The sequence below is a fragment of the Miscanthus floridulus genome, chromosome 1, assembly GCF_019320115.1.
Source record: "Miscanthus floridulus cultivar M001 chromosome 1, ASM1932011v1, whole genome shotgun sequence".
NCBI lineage: Eukaryota > Viridiplantae > Streptophyta > Magnoliopsida > Poales > Poaceae > Miscanthus > Miscanthus floridulus.
In genome coordinates this window covers 192,425,930-192,438,746 of record NC_089580.1, presented here as the reverse complement: position 1 = coordinate 192,438,746, position 12,817 = coordinate 192,425,930, and the positions used below count along the sequence as shown (strand labels likewise).

Here is a 12,817-nt window from a genome sequence, read left to right as displayed (position 1 = left end):
ATTCAGCCGAAGTGATGATGACCTTTGTTGTTTTCCTTTGGCGAAGCTATTACCCCTTCGCAACCGAGAGTTTTGGATGTAAAACGCAGAGGGATAAAAACGCAGCACTTTCATATCAAAGCTGTGACCAGGTCTGAGCAACACACATATCGCCCCGTTCGACTTACCTTATAATCTGCACTATTTAGCTTATTTTTTTTCAACCGAAACAGTGTTTTTCTCTCACAACAATTCAAGCCAAGTTTCAGCAAGCCGAACGGAGCCATAACGTCCTAACAAACACCATTACTCACATAGCTTATCATATACGTATAGATCATCCAATGGAGGAAACAAAAAACAATTGAAAGGGGACACATCAACTAGCATGATGATATCACTGTTACTATTGTACTAATTAATTAATAAATACGATTTCAGAAAACCACCTCTCCATACACCGCATGCACAACACAAGAGATTGCCTCACAGAACTATTCAAGACAAAAAAAAATCACCAATCACGAAACTAACTACACAACAGTTGTCCTACATGCACAACAAACTCGATCTATGCATATTATCCAATAATCATTACAAAGTCAACAGCCAAGAAGTAATGCTGTTAGAGTAACTTAGTATTGGTGCAGAGTTCTAAGCAAATATAAATATCAGCACTGTAACCAACGTATGAATGAGATAAGGATCCAGTGTTGGTGCAAACCTTGAATTTAAAACACATTGTCCCAGGTCTACTAACCATATTGCCTGAACATACCGTGAAATTCAGTTTCCTGGACATGATACAAGCAGACAAGCAGTGAAGCACACAGATAAAAAGTTCAGTTTTAACTAGGATAACTTAAGCTCAAAAGGTACTGCATATTTAGAGGACACATAGGATTAATTTGACCGAAGAACATAGAAGTTCAAGCTTGGCTAGGTTCTTCTGAGCGTTCTTTGGTTCTTTGATTGTCTGGAATTGATCAACTGCAGACGCTTAACTCTTGCTCTTCCTCTTCTGTGGTAGTGTGTGTGCATTCTGATGTTAGAAAACCAGGTAAGCCACACTCCAGCTTTTTGTCCGGGATCCAAGTTGGCATCTTCTTCTCCCAGCTAAATTGAATGGATTCTCTGTACCTGAACAAATTATCAGCTACGTTGAATTTTCTACTCCAAGTATTACCTAGACAGGACAGGCTGTAGTACGGGGACATGTATGTTGAAGTGCTAACTCCAATTTGACAGCAGACAGCCATGACATGAAAGCAGGGTTTGCGAAGAAGCTGCGTCTTGTTGCATGAACATGCAGCACTTTTTCTGATTGTGCGCGCTCCAAACTTATTCACGCTACCGGTAGATTTTGAATACAGGCGAACAGCTACATGCTTCTGCCCTGACTGAACCACAAACTGTTTAACATCATCCCCCAATATAACATTGTTGCACTTTGTTTTCACGCAGATCACCTGATGCACCTGGGCCTTCTGCATTTTGAGATTCATCTCATCCTGGACACGTTGAGGGAACTTCATTGCTGGGTCGTTGAATGCTTTGTTTGCTGCGGCACTTGTGTTTTTGAAGCACTCTACCATGCGCTTGAATGTCACCTCTACTATGGCACAGAGTGGAAGCCACTGTACCCCATTGAATACATGGCTATGCTTATATATATCAGATACATCAGTGCCCATGATGCCATACCTAGCACTATTTGTGTCATGCAACAGTGACCACTTCTCCTTCGGTTTCAGATGGATCCAATCAGAAAACTTTGTTATCTTCCTTTGGCTGCCATCTCGATGATTTCCTTCTTCCCCATCCTGCACTGACTTCAGTTGGCTGCATGGTGCCTCATGTTCAGCCTCATCATGCTCGCCTGACCCATGCTGCATTTCCTGACTTGTACTGCTTTCTTTCTCTGCCATATATTTCGATGTCAACTCATCTAGCTCCTTCCAGATTTCAGCAAACTTACTTGGTTGCTTCTGCTGGTAAAGCCTCTTGAACATCGTCACCAGCTTCTTGTCACTAAAATACTCCAAGAAGTTTTCAGCAAGGTGTAGCATACACCACCGGCTTCGTACATCCCTCCATGGGTGCGTTTCATCTGGGTTATTCTGAATATCATCTACAGCATTTACCAACTCCACTTTGCAGTCATGGATAATGCAGACACCAGACTGCTCCTTCACGACTGCTCGCTTCACATTCCTAAGAAACCAAAGCCAGCTTTCCTTTGTCTCTCTCTCTCGGCAATAGCAAATGCTACTGGAACGACGCAATCATTAGCATCTAACGCAAGGGCAGTCAACAGCACCCCTTGATATCTCCCACATAGTGGTGTGCCCTTAACACAAAGCACAGGGCGACAGTAACTGAAGGCACGTATGCACTGTGCTAGTGCCCAAAATATACAGTTGAGGCCTCGGAAATCCTTGCAGCCCACAACCTCTGTATCCTTGATGTCAAGAAAACTACCTGGGTTTGAACATACTATGTCCTTAAGCAACCTTGAGACATAGTCATGAATCATAATATGTACCAAATCTGAATTCCAAAGCTTTCTGTTTTGCCCTCCAAACCTCAGGGAGACTGACCTGCTCGCCACATTCGTCAGCAACTTTTGTTGAAATTTCCTTCAATGTCATTGGTAGAAGGAGGTCTTGCTGAGAGCGCAGACGAAGAGGCTCATCAGACTTCCCCAAGGGCAGCAACACCGTTGACAGTTGGGAGTAACCATCAGGTACAGCTTTGAGCAGAACATCATAGTGCTTGAGTTCAGAGCAGTCGGCATACAGCACGAGCAGCTGAAACGCTTTTTTTCTCTTCATTTTATTGACAAAGGAAGTCCAAGACCTGTCGCTATGGAAAATTCGGTCCTCCCAGTCCAAGTTGTCCGAATAAAATTCTGGACCATGGTCATCTAGACCGATATCGAAGAAGTCAGGGCAGAATTCTTTGAAGAACCCCTTGATTTGGAGATCTTGTGTCTCTGGATGAAGCCGGAACAGTTTCAAGATCCAGAGCTTGACATCCACCAATGTCATCGGCCACGGCTGCGGCAGCTTCGCCGTTATGTGGCCGCATTCATCCAAATCTTCTCCTCTCGCATCCCAGAAACCTTTGATGTTTCTTCCTCGCCAGAGGTTTCTTATGTGCCCGTAGCGAACCTCGATGTGATATGTTCTGTGATCCTATACACCGAACAATGACGCAATATGGATGCGGCAAGTTCAGAGGAAACAAATTAGGTTCAGGAGAAGGCTAGCAGTGATGAGTTTGGTATACAGTACATCACGAACCCACGAACCTGTGCCTTCCGAGGCTTACGAGGGGCCGCCGGGGCCTTCCGCTTCCTCCCACCGGTGGTGGCACCCTGCAATCTCAAAAAGATGCAAACATTAGCCAAAGAGAGATCGCGAATCGACAATATAAGGAAGGTGGTGCGGCGTAGAGAACATACGGGGTTGGAGGCCGGGCGGGACGCGTCGGGGCCGGCGGCGGAAGTGGAGGACGCGCACGGTGCCGTCGCTGTCGCACGGCTGGACGAGCCCCCGCGCTTCCCCATGGACGGATTCGTCGGAGGCGGCCTCCGCTTGGAGTTGGTCTCGAGCTTCGATTGTGTCAGAGTGTCACTGTGGTGTTTGGCGGTGGGGAAAGTGGTGAGGTCCCCTACTTCCCTCCTTTCTCAGATTTTGCCGCCATTTTCAGACTGTGGGACTGCGGCCTGCGCAACGATCCAGGTCCAGACGGCCTGTGTGGGCTCAAGGAATTCTGAGCGACCCGTTGGGCTTTGTTCATGTATATTTGTCCGTGAACATGTGTTTAACCGAACGACGCACAAATTCAAACCAAGTAATAATATGCTAATGCTTCGGTTTATATTAAGTAGTTTTCGTCAAAAGAATAATAAATTAATACAACCATATATGTGTGAGTTTTTATTGCAATAAAATAAAACCATGTTTATGTTTATGATCACACATGAAACCAACCCATAAAAGAAAGCATTAGCTGAACAGAAGTCCTGGTTGGTAAGCATCGTACGTGATAACGTGCACCAAACCTTCTCAAATTTTTATCACATCCTCCATATACGATATCATGACATCTCGACAAGTTTCATGACTTTCGGACTTCGTTTGCATTTTATAGAATTTAAAAACAATTCGTTCACAAGTTCGTGGTCATGTTTCATGAACAAGATGTTCGAAATTTTGGGTCCGTTCCTGGATACGGCCTCACACTACACTCAATACCATTGTCGGGTTCATTAACCCGGGGTCCCTCGGGAACCGGCTTCTACACCAAGGCTCGGCCTAGAAGAACGACCTTTTCTTCTTCTGGACCGGCCCAAGAGTCGGAACTCAACAGACCGGAGCACTCGCTTCAGGTCCAGGCCGCTTTCGGCCCATCTCTCCGACCAGAGCGCTAGCTCAGGCTCAGGCCGGCTCCGAATGGCATCTCCAGTCGGAGCGCTAGCGTCAGGCCCCGGCCGCCTCCGCACGGCCTCCACTCGAAAAGCCTGATCCGAGGACCGCCTCCGACTTCGACCCCGTGTCTTCGACCGGGATTCATAGAAAACCCTGCTCATCGCTATTCTCCGACTGGCGCGCCAGAACCGACTAGGGACCATCCGACCGGGGACGCCCGCTCGGAAAGAACCAGAAGGCGTGCGGAGAAAGACAAGGCTTGGCTCACAAGTCAACACCACTGTACCAGGGACCATACCCTGCACGAAGCAGTGCTCTGCAGCTACCCTGACACAAAGTATTGTAAGGGCCGCTAGAAACTCCCATATGGTAAGCCCCCTCTGCGTGTCTCTGGACACCGATTACGGTATGGGCTCCAGGATTTGCCATACCGGGTGAACATAGCATAGCTCTCCACATGCCACTAGGCATCCAGAAGTATTCTACAGGTACCGGCGACATCCTTCCTGAAGAAGATAGCTCGACCTTCCGTACACATCTGACATCCTACAGCGACATCGACAGTATTCACTAGTACAGAAACGAGCTTTACTCCTGGTTGGGAAACCCCTTCAGTCCCGGTTTCCCAACTGGGAGCACGGATCTAGGACTAAAGGGCCCATCCTTTAGTCCCGGCTTCTCGCCCGGTTGGTAAGACCAACCAGGACTAAAGAGGCCTCCCGGCCTGGCCACGTGGGGCGGCCCTTTAGTCCTGGTTGGTATTACCAACCGGGACTAAAGGTTTTCTTTTTTTCCTTTTTGTTTCTATTTTCAATTGATGATTCGTTTTGGTTTCGAATAGGTTTTCGAATACGCATTCTACGCTGCTAGTAATATACGTATTCTACACGTTTATAATGTCCGAACATTTTGTACAAAGTAAAGTATGAAACTAACGTATATATTACATGCATATACATATATTATACGTTATTTTATGTACATAATATATATATATATTACAAATAAAGCTTGCATTGTATATTCTATCATATCTTTGGGATAATAAATTCACTCCATCTGGTTTGGCTTCCATGTTTTGTTGACGTCATTGTAGAACTCGACGACGGGGTTGAGGACCTGGTCATTAAAAAATCATGCTATGGTCTCTTGAATTGCTTTCAGTTGATCACGTCGTATGACTTTTTCCTTCAACCATAGAGTCTTCAATAAAAATTAAAGGAAAAGTATATATATATATATATATATATATATATATATATATATATATATATATATATATATGTGTGTGTGTGTGTGTGTGTTGGTCACGTGATTACTTATATATATGAGCAACAAAAGAAATTATGAATATATGAATATATTTATATAACGTACTTTGAGGATCTCTTCAGGAGTTCTTTTTGCGTACGCCATGATAAACTCACAAACTTAGTATCCGCAGTAGTTGTTCCCCTATTCTTGCCTCAGAACCCACTTTTACGAGAAAAAAGATCCGGTGAATTGAAAGCATGCATGATGTTAATTGAATTATATATATATATATATATATATATATATAGATATATATATATATATATATATATATATATATATATATATATATATAAATGTAGCTAATACTTACTTTGTGTGCGATTACATCCAGTGGCGCTTTGCAATGTTTCATTTGGTGTTCCTCGATGAAACTTTTTCAAACACTACGCCCAATAAAATAAAAAATTAATTTAGCCTTTAATAATTGTACGCATTCTACGCTGCTAGTAATATACGTATTCTACACGTTTATAATGTTCGAACATTTTGTACAAACTAAAGTATGAAACTAATCGTATATATTACATGCATATACATATATTGTACGTTTTTTTATGTACATAATATATATATATATATATATTACAAATAAGGCTTGCATTGTATATTCTATCATATCCTTGGGATAACAAATTCACTCCACCTGGTTTGGCTTTCATGTTTCGTTAACGTCATTGTAGAACTCGCCGGCGGGGTTGAGGACCTGGTCATTAGGAAATCCTGCTATGGTCTCTTGAATTGCTTTCAGTTGATCACGTCGTATGACTTTTTCCTTCAACCATAGAGTCTTCAATAAAAGTTAAAGAATATATATATATATATATATATATATATATATATATATATATATATATATATATATATATATATGTGTGTGTGTGTGTGTTGGTCACGTGATTGCTTATATATATGAGCAACAAAAGAAATTGTGAATATATGAATATATTTATATAACGTACTTTGAGAATCTCTTCAGGAGTTCTTTTTGCGTACCCCATGATGAACTCGCAAACATAGTATCCGCAGTAGTTGTTTCCCTATTCTTGCCTCAGAACCCACTTTTACGAGAAAAAAGATCCGGTGAATTGAAAGCATGCATGGTGTTAATTGAATTATATATATATATATATATATATATATATATATATATATATATATATATATAAATGTAGCTAGTACTTACTTTGTGTGCGATTACATCCAGTGACGCTTTGCAATGTTTCATTTGGTGTTCCTCAATGAAACTTTTCCAAACACTGCGCCCAATAAAATAAAAAATTAATTTGGCCTTTAATAATTGTTGTAGTTAAGAGATCGGGGTATATATAGTTGCTAGAGAGATCAAATTACCCTTGGATAATATCTATCATATCTTGGTACTCTGTTTGCTCTTTTCTTAACGAGTCTAAGATGCTCAAGCGACTATTGGCCATATCGATGACCATCAATATCCAGTGATTACCGCATATGTTTTTATACACAAATATGATCGACATTAACTAGAGTCAACGTATATATATTTATATGGGAGATAGCTTAGCTAGTAAGCAAATAATTGAACAAATGTCCATATGATCGACATTAATTATTTAACACTCGCTTGAAGTTGTAGGGGAAGAGTATGTTCTTGTTTTGTTGGTTCACTAAGAACCTCATGAGATTTTTCTCGAGTTCAGCTTTCCATTGAGGCGGGGGTTAGGGTGTTTGAATACGACATTTGGATCAATGAAACCAATATCATTATCCTTTCTCTTTCTGAGTTCTGTCATCTCATATCTGCATATATAAAAATATAGTGAGGATATATTATATATATATACATGTAGCTTTATATATATACACTTTAATAGTAGAAAATAATCACACTTACAGACAATAGCAGCTAATGATACTTTTGTCGAGAGAGTCCAGGTGGCATAGTTGGTGTAATTCTACAAACTCGACATATATAACATCATCGTCACGGAAGTAATGTTGGTTTCTCACTCTGACAGGAACAAAGGCCTCTCCCTGTTCACACGCCGCCATGTACCACTTGTTTAGTAGGTACATTTGTGTACCCAGATCACCTAAGGCCTCAGGGTTGCATAGACTCTTTCCATGTTCAAATTTCTTCTAAGGATCCACTTTTAGAGTAGATGGTCCTTCAACGAGCACTTAGGCAAGGTCCAAACCAGTTTCCTCAAAAAACTAAGCCAGCTCCTCAAAATCAACGTCTAAGTCTATGTTCGAACCATATTTATTACGAACGACAAGAGGGGGGACTGATTGTTGTGATTGTTGTCCGAGTTGTGCAACACCTTTCTCTGGTCTAGTCTTTTTCTACGCCGCCTCAAATGACTTGGTGAGAGAGCGGTCGTAGTCTGATTTTGGCAGGGTCTTTTGAGATTCCCGCTTTTTCTGGTCCACCTTCTTTCTTAGAAGATCTGGAGGTAGGTAGAAGTACGATTTCTCCGGGTTCTCCCTCGCTTCTCGTTGCTTTTTCACTTTTTCGAAGATACAGTCCACATCTTTTTGTACTATAGCATTTAATTCCTTTTCACTTTTCTTGTAAGACAGTTTTTAGGGAATAATTGGATTAGATGTGGCTTTCTTCTTTGCCGACTGGTGGGCCAACGGCTTCGTTTGCGGAGCGGACCTCTTAGGAGTTGGCTTCTTGTTAGTCATCAAGGGAGGCGGGGAAGCTGTTGGAGACCTCTTTGGAGGCGTTGGAGACCTCCTTGGAGGTGGCGGCGGTGGCGGTGTTGCCACCTGATTTTCCGGAGCACTATGATGATTTGGAGATTGGATAATTGGACTTAGGTCGGCGGAGACCCTGCTGTGTGAGTACAAAAAAGAATAATTAGGTATAAGAAATTATTATTTTTAATCATGCATGTCAATAAAAAATTAGTGAATTTTTTGTTCACTTATGTCCGCGCCTATTGTCTGGCAATTGAGGAAGCGGCGGTGGACTAGAGACCCCGGGAATAATGATGTAGCGCTTGCGCCATAGTATGAATGTCTTCTCTGCTTCTCCTAGAGTCTTCTCCCCATCACCTCCTGAAATGTCAAGAGCCAGATCACTAAAACCTTTGTTAACTCTATCCACTAAGACGCTAACATATCTAGGTGGTATTATTGCCCCATGGAATATGTAGCTCACATGATGTAAATGGTGCAGTGATGTCATCCACAGGGAAACGTAGCATTACGTCATCTTGATTTGGCAACTCCGTGCAAGCGCAGCTGCTTTTCAACTGATCAGGGGGGCTAATATTAATGTTGATTCCTGCATCTGATGCCTGCCTTTGAGCACTCATTGCTATTTGCACTTGCTTTATGATTTCGTCTTGCATTCTAGCTTGCATGTTTTTTTCGCGCTCTTGTGCTTGAAGCAACGCCTCCTGTGACTCACGAACATATTTCTTCAACCTGCTGATCCGCGCTGCTTCCTCATTCTTCCTTCTCTACCGGCTTCTGTAGGTATCTCTGTCATTAGGAAAACCATGCTCCCAAGAAATATTCCGTCCTAAACCTCTTGTTCGGCCACTGTGTTCAGCAGTCCTGATGGCATACGTCAGTTCATCCTTCTCTCTATGGGCCTGAACACACCAATAGCTTTAGCTTGTAGAGCATAAGATAATCTTTGTGTTGCTCTTTTGAGTTTTGGGCCATGAACCAGCTTCCCGGTCTCTAGGTCCAGTCTTCCTCCATGAGCGAAAAACCAATTCTTCGCATGTTTGGGCCAATTGAGTGATTCTAGTGTGATACCCTTGGCAAGAATGTCCGCTTCCATTTTTCCCACTTGGGAATGGCAGCCGCGTAGCCACCAGATCCCATGCCATGGTGGTATACCTTCTGTTAGGCATTCTCTTGGTTCCTTCTGACCCGTTCCTCACCCTCTTTCGATGTCTTATACTGTACAAAATCATTCCAGTAGAGCCTCAACTTTGTGAGCGGGCCATTAGTATTGAAATTGGGCGTTAGGTTCTTCTTGACGTATTTCGTGTATAGGGATTTCTTCCAAGTCTGGAATTGTGTGGCCATCTTCTTCATAGCCCACTTTCGAACTAGCTCCTTCAATTCACGATCGTTGATATCATCATAATCATCCGCTTGCAACGTGAAATATTGAAGGATATCATCCCAAATTAAATTCTTATCAAGATCAGAGATAAAACTAACATGAGGCTCGTTGATCTTTTGCTTCCATTCACGGGCACTAATTGGAACTCTATCCCTTATAAGGTACCCACAGTGTTGCACGAATTTCCTTGCATGTGGACCAAGTGGTTCGCCTGTCTCGATATTGAATTCTGATATTATGTAGCGCCCCTCCAATGGCTTTTTCGGGCCTTGAATATTTTTGCTTTTCGCCGTTGTGGTCATCGATCCAGAGGGCTACGTATAAAAAAGAATAAATAAATGTCATGTGTACACATAATAGATGATAGATATTCAAATATATATATACAATATTCAAATATATATATACCTCGCCAGTATTTTCTTGCATAATATTTTCTTGGTTTTCTTCAAGAGCCAGGTATTGACTCCCGTCATCTACATCCTGCTGGTCACCATCGGCAAATTGAGTGCCAGTGTTGATAATATTCATCATTTCTTCACCCATGTTATCTCTCGGGGCAGCCATCTAGCTTTTACTCCACTAGATATATCTATAAAAAATAAAATATGTTTCAATAAATAACCATCCGTACTAGTTGACCTTGCTTACATGATCATCTCGGCGAGCATTTCTCCACCGGACGGCATCGTACTTGGTCAAGGAAGAGCTCCGATTCTGCGAGGAAGGGAACATGGTCTTCTACGACCGTTGCCGCTCTCCCTCGTAGAATCAAAGCTCCTCCTTGACGTCCGTTACCGCTCGACAGAGAACATGCTCGCCGAGATGAACACGGTCCGCAAATTCAACTAGTACGGATTTCTACAATTTTCTAACTATTTTCTAAGTTTTTCATTTCATGGAAAAATTAATTCTAAAAAATAAAAGGCATGATTTCTAAGTATTTCATTTCATGAAAAAAATAATTCTAAGTGACCTGCTCGATATCGGTGAGCTCGCGGGCGTTTAGGTTGCCGAGGATAGTAACATTTGCAGATGACATTTGTAGGTAAAAAGTTATCAAATATCCATCAAATTATAGCTCAAAAACATGTTTCAATAAATAACCATCCGTACTAGTTGACCTTGCTGATGTGATCATCTTGGCAAGCATTTCTCCACCGGACGGCATCGTACTTGGCCAAGGAAGAGCTCTGATTCTACGAGGAAGGGAACACGGTCTTTCACGACCATTGCCGCTATCCCTCGTAGAATCAAAGCTCCTCCTTGATGTCCGTTACCGCTCGGTAGAGAATACGCTCGCCGAGATGAACACGGTCCGCAAATTCAACTAATATGGATTTTCTATAATTTTCTAACTATTTTCAAAGTTTTTTATTTCATGGAAAAATTAATTCTAAAAAATAAAAGCATGATTTCTAAGTATTTCATTTCATGGAAAAAATAATTCTAAGTGACCTACTCGATATCGACGAGCTCGCGGGCGTTTAGGTTGCCGAGGATAGTAACATTGGTGACATTTGTAGGTCTAAAGTTATCAAATATCCATCAAATTATAGCTCAAAAACATGTTTCAATAAATAACCATCCGTACTAGTTGACCTTGCTGACGTGATCATCTCGGCGAGCATTTCTCCACTGGACGGCACCGTACTTAGCCAAGGAAGAGCTCCGATTCTATGAGGAAGGGAACACGGTCTTCCACGACCGTTGCCGCTATCTCTCATAGAATCAAAGCTCCTCCTTGATGTCCATTACCGCTCGGTAGAGAACATGCTCGCCGAGATGAACACGGTCCACAAATTCAACTAATACGGATTTTCTACAATTTTCTAACAATTTTCTAAGTTTTTTATTTCATGGAAAAATTAATTCTAAAAAATAAAGGCATGATTTCTAAGTATTTCATTTCATGGAAAAAATAATTCTAAGTGACCTGCTCGATATCGACGAGCTCGTGGGCGTTTAGGTTGTCGAGGATAGTAACATTTGTGACATTTGTAGGTCTAAAGTTATCAAATATCCATCAAATTATAGCTCAAAAACATGTTTCAATAAATAACCATCCGTACTAGTTGACCTTGCTTACGTGATCATCTCGGCGAGCATTTCTCCACTGGAAGGCACCGTACGTGGCCAAGGAAGAGCTCCGATTCTACGAGGAAGGGAACACGGTCTTTCACGACCGTTGCCGCTCTCCCCCGTAGAATCAAAGCTCCTCCTTAACGTCCGTTACCGCTCGGTAGAGAACATGCTCACCGAGCTGATCACGGTCCACAAGTTCAACTAGTATGAATTTTCTACAATTTTCTAAGTTTTTCATTTCATAAAAAGTTAAAATAAAATGTTTAGTCGCGGAGTCCATAGAAACAACCATATTTTGACCTAGCAACGCATTGTCAATTGTCATTGTGTTGCATTGCACCCTGGACCATAGCAATGAAACAAAAACTGTCAGGCCGGCTGTTCGAGCTCTGATTCTACGAACGAAGTGCACAAGACAGCAACACAACCGCACAACCATGACCGATAGAGCTGAACGACGACGACTGACTCCTGCCTGGTGCTATCGATGGAAACGAGCCGCACCGCTGGGCACCACAGCCGCGTGGAGTCGATCAGCAGCACGAGTTCTCCATCGTCCCGCACGTCGCATTTTATAGAAACTCAAACACGCTCAAACATACAATGCTACAGACAGGCACATACAAGAGATCGAAACTAATTACAAGGCTCGGTCGGTGAGGCAGCGTGCTCGGAGAAGGCTCGAGCGAGCTCTGGTGTGGCAGCGCGGGGAAGACTCGATCGCCCTCTGGTGAGGCAGCGCGCGCGGGGAAGGCTCAGGCGAGCTCCGGTGAAGGCAGCTTGGCGCGCTCCGGTGAGCACGAGCAAGGTTGGGGCCAGGGACGAGGACGACGCGCGCTCCAGCGAGGACGAGCGAGGCTCGTTGGCTGGCCGGAGAAGAAGCACACTGGCCGGCCGGAGAAGAGGCGCGCTGACGAGGCGAGGGTAGGGT

At 42.8% G+C, this 12,817-nt stretch overlaps 1 pseudogene; it reads right to left on the bottom strand.

The window, feature by feature from the left end:
• Positions 1 to 571: 571 nt before the first annotated feature.
• On the bottom strand, positions 572 to 3,612 carry LOC136507135 (uncharacterized; annotated as a pseudogene).
• Positions 3,613 to 12,817: the final 9,205 nt, after the last annotated feature.